This window comes from Otolemur garnettii, unplaced genomic scaffold (genome assembly GCF_000181295.1).
Source record: "Otolemur garnettii isolate 467f Iridium unplaced genomic scaffold, OtoGar3 scaffold00043, whole genome shotgun sequence".
Classification (NCBI taxonomy): domain Eukaryota; kingdom Metazoa; phylum Chordata; class Mammalia; order Primates; family Galagidae; genus Otolemur; species Otolemur garnettii.
In genome coordinates this window covers 6256131-6264701 of record NW_003852438.1, presented here as the reverse complement: position 1 = coordinate 6264701, position 8571 = coordinate 6256131, and positions in this window count along the sequence as shown.

Sequence of the window (8571 nt, the reverse complement as noted above, 5' to 3'; positions counted from 1 at the left end):
AAAAAAAAAAAAAAGAATAGAGCAGTTAGGAGCTCGAACTGTCTGGGTTCAGATGCTGGCTCCCTTAATTATCACCTTGAGCAAATAACATAATCTCATTGTGTCTCACATTCCTCGTCTGTACAAATGATGTAATCTCTAAACTTAACAATTACAGGGGGCCAGGTATGGTGGCTCATGTCTGCAGTCCCAGCTACTTAGAAGGCTGAGGCAGGAGGATCGCTAGAGACCAGGAGTTCAATGTTATAGTGAGCTATGATAACACCACTGCGCTTCAGCCTGGGGAACAGCAAAGCGAGACCCTATCTCAAACAAGAAAAAGAAAGAAAGAAAAAAACAAAACAAAACAAAACAATCATCGGGTTATCATCAGGCTTAAAAGGATATAAAGTGGAGCAGTGCCTGTGGCTCAAAGGAGTAGGGCGCCAGCCCCATGTACCAGAGGTGACGGGTTCAAACCCAGCCCCGGCCAAAAACTACAAAAAAAAAAAGGATTTAAAGTGTAAAGGTCTTAGACTAGTGCTGGATGCACCTACTTGCTACCAACCCATTATTAGGAGAAATTATATGAGGACACACAAAAGCTAACCCCAGACTGTCCTTGCTCATCTAAACCACTTCTGAGCACCGAGCCTCTCCTGGGTGGAAGCCAATTGCATGCCCACTCCACCCTCAGCCTCTTCAGCTCCCTCAGCCTCTTCAGCTCTCTCTGCCCCACTGGGGCCAATGCCTCCTTCAGCCAGGGCACCGCAACCCATACCTCTCCTTTTCTTCTCCCATCTCATCCAATGCTCTTCTCTTAACTGGACTCAGAGGGAGGGCAGGACCAGCCAAGCCTTGGCCCTCACTGGTTACTGGACTGCCTCATGTGGAGATGAGGTCTGGGAAAGAAGTGGATATTTCCATGTTGGGAGTTGGGGGCAAGAAGCAGGGCCCCAGAGGGTGGGCAATGGGTATTCTCACCTTCTCATCCTCTCGACCTCTGCTCCAGAGTCCAAAGACCAAAAGGAGCTCCTCTGACCATGGTACCCAGATTCTCTCAGCACCATTCATGTTCCTATGGCTATCATGGGGATCAGGAAGTGAAGGCCACAGGAGAAAAGGAGGGCAGAAGGGAAGATTGGAACATCGAGCACTTTCAACTCCAAAAGGAAAGTAAAACGAGGCTTCAAACCTGCCCCAGCCCACGGACTACACCTGCTTCCTGGAATGACAGTGCCATCCTCCCAAGCCCCGGAAATGGGTCTGTATGTGCACCCAGCCTTCCCTTTTCTCCCTACCAGCCCACAGCTGAGGAGGAAGAGAAGGAAGGGCCAAATTCTACCTACCACAGTCAGGCCAACCTGAGTACCCAGACCTCCCCATCTGTGTCTGGCTCCCACATGGTGCCCCCAAATGATCCCTAACATCTTAGAATAAGGATCTGATACCCTCTCTTGTCCCAGATCAAAATCCCCCCCCCAACAGTCACACTGCAAGCACTTACTGAAGACCCTCCATGGAGCTGGGCGGTGTCCCCTGAACAGGGAGAGCAAAGAACAAGCCCATCAAGGTCCCAGGGCCCCAGGAGCTCATGGTGGGAAAGTGATCCACAATCAGCTACTACAGTCAGCACAGCGCAGAGGGCAAACTGAGGGCTAAGTAGACATGGAGGAGGAGAAAGTGGTCCCCCCAAATGGGATAGAGCATCAGGCCAGACAACAATACCCTGCTCCTGTTCCCCTCCTCACCTCACCTCATCCACCCCACTCACAGTGCTCCAGCCTCACAGGCCTTCATTCCCCACCCACAGCCTTTGCATTGGCTGTTCCTCTACCTGGAAAGTCACTGCCCTACATCTGGATGGCTGGCTCCACCTCAGCAATCGGACTGTGATTCCCATGTCATTTCCTCAAACAGCCTGCACCCTCACACCACATTAGCTCACTTTAATTCTCTCCATAGGCCTAATGTTATTCATGTGTTCGCTTGTTTATCACCAGTCTACCCAACTAGAACATGTCTGTCTCAATCCCCTCAGTCTCCAGTCTCCAACCCTGCTCAACACAAGCAGGTGCTCAGTAACTGTGTGTAGAATGTGGGGCGGGGGGACCCACACATGCCTGCACTGGAGCTGGGCTGAGAGGAGGGTCACTAGGTGGAGAGAGCATTCCAGCTGAGGTGCTATCCAATCCTGACTGCAGCTCTGTCCCCTTCCTGGGCCCACCAGAAACCTCCTTCTATTCCTTCCTATCAAGTATTGAGTCTTCTTGTAACCAAACTTCTCTTTGCAACAGGACATGGCTGACAGATTCTCTGCAACCCTGGTGACCTCCTGGGCACAAACTCTACATTGGCCAATGTCCCCACTGAAAAATGGGCATGTTACTATTATTAGCAATACCAACAGCAGCTAATATTTGTTGAACATGTGCTAGATACATTAACTAATCATTTTACATGCATTTTCTCATCTCAGCCTCACAATGCTATTGAGAAGGAATTATTATTATGCATATTTTACCAATGAGGAAACTAAGGCCCAGAAACATTAAGCAACCTGTCCAAGGTCACACAGCTAGGAATTGGCAAAGCTGGGATCAGAACCCAGGGGGCTCAACCAGATAGCCCAGGACCAAACATCCTCCCCAAACCTCCTTGGACCTATTTAGTGGATAGAGGCCTCAGATTGCACAGAGGAGTCTGACTGCCCTCACCCAGGGAGCAGGTGGGAAGCTGGGGGCCTGGGTTGCTGGGTGTTTGAGCCAGTCACTGGGCCTAAATCCAGAGGTGATCTTAACCGCAGCACAGGTCTTGGTATTTATCATCAGTCATGTTCATCTTGTTAGTCTTGGCCCATCCTTCTGCACTGTTGCCTTCGTTTAGAATCTTGATTTTATCATATTGTACACTTGTCATTCCTCTCAGCGCTGGATCACTACAAAGAGTCAGCTGGCTGCCTTTTCCAGTCTTCATCCAAGTGGCTGATCTAAATGTTCACTTAGAGTAACGTCTAGGATCAACTCCTGTAACCACTACTACAAGGGGCCCAAAGCCAGGCGACAGTAGCCCCTAATCCATCAACACTCTTTGGGTGTAACAGTTGTGAATGTACCTACCTCCTCGCAGTCTGCGTTTTCTCAGCGCACTAGCCCCAAACCCAAATTAATGATTCTCTCTGATCCACCTCTGCAGCATTTCTCTTGTCCCCAACATCACCTATCCAAAATGGAGACGTAAAAGGGGGATGTCCCAATGTCAAGAACTCTGCCCTCCGCTCTCCCCCAAACACAAGGCCACTATCTAGAGAGAAGACGCTGCGGCTGCAAACAACGCCCGGGACTCAAGTCCGAATCTCAGCTCTACGCTGAGACCCTCTTCAGCTTTGGTTTCTCTACTCAGTCCCCAGAAGGGGATGCGACGCGCAATGCCTGTCCCTTCCGGCTGGGTCTCCTGGCAGCCGAGCTCCAGAGCTCCTGGAACCCGTTCCCCACAGCCGGCGGGGAAATGGAAGGAATTTCTCTGGCCTGGCCACCTTCAGCGCCCCTCGCGGGCCAAACCCCACCCTTGGCGGGCTGGGGAAAGACAGCGTTGGCCGTCGCACTCTGGGGCTGACTCGCAGCCAGCGGGTTCCGCTGGAAATCCAGTCCCTTCCCCCACTCCCCAGTTTCCAAGCAGGACTCCCCGCGTGGCACCGAGCCCGTCCCAAGGGATACACCGCTACTCCCCGGCCTCTCCGGGGGACCCCCTCACGCCCTCCCCCGGTGGCCCCCTCACCTGGCCGGGCAGGCTCGGCTCGCATCTCCACCCCCGCTTTCCGGGGCCCCGCACCAGCCGGCTCGGAGCCGCTCCACGCAGCAGGGGCGCCCATGCCGGGAAGCCGGGGGTCGCGGGGCCCCAACCAATCCCGCCGCCGCCACCTCGCGATCCTGCAGCCGCGCCGCTGCAGCTCGGAGCCCCCCGCCCCCGGGGAGCCCCCAGCCCCGCGGTTCCGGCCGCGGCTGCGCCCCCCGCCCCCGCGGCCGCCCGCGCGCCGTCGCGGCCCGGGCGCGCCTCCCCCGGCGGGCGGGCGGGGACCGTGACGCGAGCCCATTGACGTCTCCGGAATCCCGGCGGCGGCGGCCGACGCAGCCTCATCAATGGGGCTAAAAATAGCGGCTCCCGGAATAGCCGCGAGCGCCCCGCCCCACGTCCCCCCCTGCGCACCCGCTGCACACCGTTACATAACCCGCTCCGCTGCGGCTGGGTAGGGGTAGCTGGTTTTCAGGTGAGAGTTCCGAGGCCTCGCTAACATCCCCCGGAGGCAGCAAACCAGAACTCCATTATAAAGTTACCTGGGGCTTCCCCTGAGCAAGAAGTGGAAAGAGTGAGGCTCAGAGAGGCCCGACGCCGTGTCCAAAGTAACACAGCGATTATGCTGCTTATGGGGACAGGGCCCCGGGCCTCTGAGCCTGTGGTCACCGTGCTCCCCGGCCTCCTCCGGCATTTCTTGGCCTGCAGGCCACCCCAAAGGCAAGGGATGCAGGTAGAAGAGCAAGCCGCTTCCATACAAGAAGGCAGTTTACAGAGAAAAAGGACTTCTCCAGAGGGTGAAATTTCTCCTGAAAAGAAGCACTCCCAGAGCCAGGGGTGCAGGCAGAGGCAAAGTCCAGGTGATGGATTCACTGATCTGGCTGCTCCTATACTACCGTGTGACCTAGGACAAGTCACTTAACCTCTCTGATGCTCCATTTCCTCACCTACAAAATGAGTATAGTAATACTATCCACCTTTTCTGGTGATCAAGGCAAAGGAACAGCGGTGAAGGTGCCTTGTACACAGTAGTCACTCAGAGTTAGTTTTCTTCCTTGCTTTCTCCTAGGATTCTGACTCCAAAGGAGTGCCTAATGCAGGAAATACTTAGTTAGAGGCCTACCACAGAGGCCAGGAAGCCCTGGGAGGCCCACCCTCCTCTGACCAGACTCTCCAAGCGCAGGCCTCCCCAGTGAGACCCTTCCTGAGAATAGGGGTACTTGGTAAGTTTCTCCTTCCCATGTGACTGGAGTCCTCTTTGGAAATGAGAGAACCATCTTGTCCTGAGCAAATCCTATTCCCCCAACAGTTGCCCACTCAGGAGTGACTGGTCAGGAAACCACTATTCAGTAAGGCCAAGGTTGGAGCAATGAGGCTGGGGTCTGGCTAGGTGGGGTTGGGGGCTATCATATCTGTTCCTGCACTGCCAGACCAGAGGGGAACACCATTAGGAACGATCCAATCCTGTGCCCTGCTGCACCACTCTCTAGCCCCTACTTAGTTTTGGAGCCACCTTAAATTTTGAGCATGCTATACAATCCTCAGCACCCGGGCCAGGCCCCACGCAGCAAAGAATCTCCTGCATTCAAAATTCTCCAAAAGGGTCCCCACACCCCCACTGAGCCCTCATTCCAGGGGCCAAATTCCTCTCCCCACTCCCCTGTCCACCCCCAGAAATCCTTTTCTGGACCTATCCTAAATTTCTGGTGCAACTAAGATCTTCCTTTCTCTCCTTCATAATGATCCCAACAACCTTTTTTTTTTTTTTTTCTCAAAATCACCTTCTCAAAACCTGTACATTTCTCTTCCAGATTCAAGTGTTAGGTCAATTACAGATAAACTGAGGCTTCAAAAATGGCAGAGTGTGGGGTAGAGGGTAAGGGGCCAGCTTTTCTTCTCTTGCCCCACTACCTCCCTCCTTCCTACCCCAGCAGCTCCTTTCAAATGGGCTTCCTAAAGAAGCAACTACCCCACCTCCTCTTTTTCTTTCTTGTTCCACAAGTCTAACTTTTGAAACACATTTTAAAATATTTGCCTGTGTAGGAGAAATACATTTATTTAGACAGGAAGGGAAAAAAAGGCTCAGTTACCAGTTTTTCCATGAAGGCTTCCAGCCCACAGAGGTCTCTCCTTTCCATAAATACTTTTAGCACAACTTGTCTTTATTATATACTCTCCTATTTATAATCAAATATATATGTTAAAATGTGTAACTCTAAAACATACACACTTTAGGTAGCTTGAGAGGGCAGCATGACATGGTGGGAGAAACACAGCCTCAAGAGGCCTGGGCTTGACGATGGTTATAGGGAAGACTGTGGAGGTGCCTTTTACACAGCAGGCACTCAGAGCTAGTTTTCTTCCTTGCTTTCCTCTAGGAGTCTGACTTCTCCAACCCACAAAAGATTCCAACTCTTACCAGCTGTGTGACTTCAGAAAAGTTATTTGCCCTCTCTGGGCTTAAGTTTCTTCATTTGAAACATGAAGATGATAACATAACTACCTCACAGGATGTCATTGAGAGTGCAGTGGGCTGGGTACATGGCTTATGCCTGTAATCCTAATACTTTGAGAGGTGGAGGCAGGAGGATCCCTTGAGCCAAGGAGTTAGAGACCTGCCTCTGCAAGAGTGAGACCCATCTTTACTAAAATTATAGAAAAAAAAATTAGCCAAGTGTTGTGGCACACATCTGTAGTACCAGCTACTTAGGAAGCTGAGGCAAAAGGATTGCTAGAGCCCAGGAGTTTGAGGTTGCTATGAGCTAGGCTGACCCCATGGTACTCCAGCCTGGGCAACAAAGTGAAACTCTGTCTCAAAATATATACACGGGTTGGCCACAAAGTTCATGTGCAATTTACTATGTTAAACCATTTTAAATTACACACAAACTTTTGTCCACTCTGTATACTTAATTTTTTAAAAGGGTTTATTTTTATTTTTATTTTTGGAGACAGTCTCTCTTTGTTGCCCCAACCTAGAATGCCATAGTGTGACAGCTCACATAGTGTGCTGCTCATAGCAACCTCAAACTCCTGGGCTCAGGGAATCTTCTTGCCTCAGCCTCCTGAGTAACTGGAACTACAGGCACAAACCCTGGCAGTTGTTTAGAGATGAGCCTCGCTCTTGCTCATGCTGGTCTCCAACTCCTGAGCTCAAGCAATCCACCTGCCTCAGCCTCCCAGAGTGAAAAAATTTCTTTAAAAAGAGTGCATTTGGCTCAGCACCTGTATGTCAGTGGTTAGGGCGCCAGCCACATACACCAAGGCTGTCAGGTTCGAACCCGGCCAGGCCTGCCAAACAACAATGACAACTACAACAACAACAACAACAAAAGAAAAATAGCGGGGCATTGTGGCAGGTGCCTGTAGTCCCAGCTACTTAGGAGGCTGAAGCAATAGAATCGCTTAAGCCCAAGAGTTTGAGGTTGCTATGAGCTGTGACACCACGGCACTCTACTGAGGGTGACAAAGTGAGACTGTTTCTAAAAAAAAAAAAAAAAGAGTGCATCTTGCATGGACACGGTGGCTCATGCCTATAATCTTAACACTCTGGGATGCTGAGGCCGGTGGATTGCCTGAGCTCCAGAGTTCAAGACCAGCCTGAGCCAGAGAAACACCTTGTCCCTAAAAAAAAATAGCCAACTTTGTGGGGGGCATCTATAGTTCCAGCTACTTGGGAGACTGAGGCAAAAGAATCTCTTAAGCCCAAGAGTTTGAGGTTGCTGGGAGCTACGATGCCGCAGCACTCTACCAAGGGCAACAAAGTAAGATTCTGTCTCAAAAAAAATCCCCACCTCTTTGATAGTAGAGACAAAGCAGTAAGCAAGGAGTGTGGCACATAGTGGTGGATCTGCCTTTTCCCTATAAGAGGACTCCAGGGAGAGTCAGGGCTAGGACTTTGTCTTCCAGTTGCACATCTAGGGTGTTTACCCTAGTTTTGTCCAGCTGGTATGTTTATTTAGTAGGCTGGGAGTGCTACGCATATATGGGCAATGTCACTTCTTAGTGTCATTATAAATGTCTAGTAAATCTCAGCCCTCTCTTTGACCAGGTCACTCAGCTAGTCAGTGGCCAAGCCAGAACCACAGCCCTGGTCTTCTGCCTACTAGACCAGTGCTCTTTATATCCACAATCTTATTCCTTCATACCCAGCCCTTCCTCTTTCTACACAAATTCCAGGAACTACTTCATAGCCCCTATTGCAATTAGGAAGGCTGAGGAGCAAGAAAGTGAGCTACTTGCATGGCTCAGGGGCTAGGAGTAGAGGGAAAACAGGTACCCTGGCCAGTGCAGTCCCACATTTTGTAAAATTCCAAAGCGGACATGGTCTTGCAGTAGAAAGCTGGTCCCTAGCCTGATGGGAAGGCATGACACAAGAACAGGTATGAAAACTGTTAGAAGATCCAAGAAGCAGCCTCCAAGAGGCACGGAGCTGGCAGTGGAGTAGAATCTAGAGGGCTAATCTCAGAGGTCTCCCTGGAGGAAGAGAATGTGGGGTGCAGTGTGAGAGACAGGACTAGGCAGGTACAGAGAGGGAGGGTGGCCTATGGAGGAAAGCTCATAGGTATGGCTGAAGTGCTGAGGGTAGACAGCAGTAAGCTAGGTGAGCCAAAGGATCCTGGATGCTCAGCCAGACTCTTGGTGGTCTTCCCCACTGCCCCTCCTTCCCAAAATAGCAGAGACTGGCACCTGTAGCTCAGCGGCTGGGGCGCCAGCCACACACACTAAAGCTGCAAGTTTGACTCCAGCCCAGGCCTGCCAAATGACAATGACAACTACCAAAAAAAAAAAAAAAAAAAA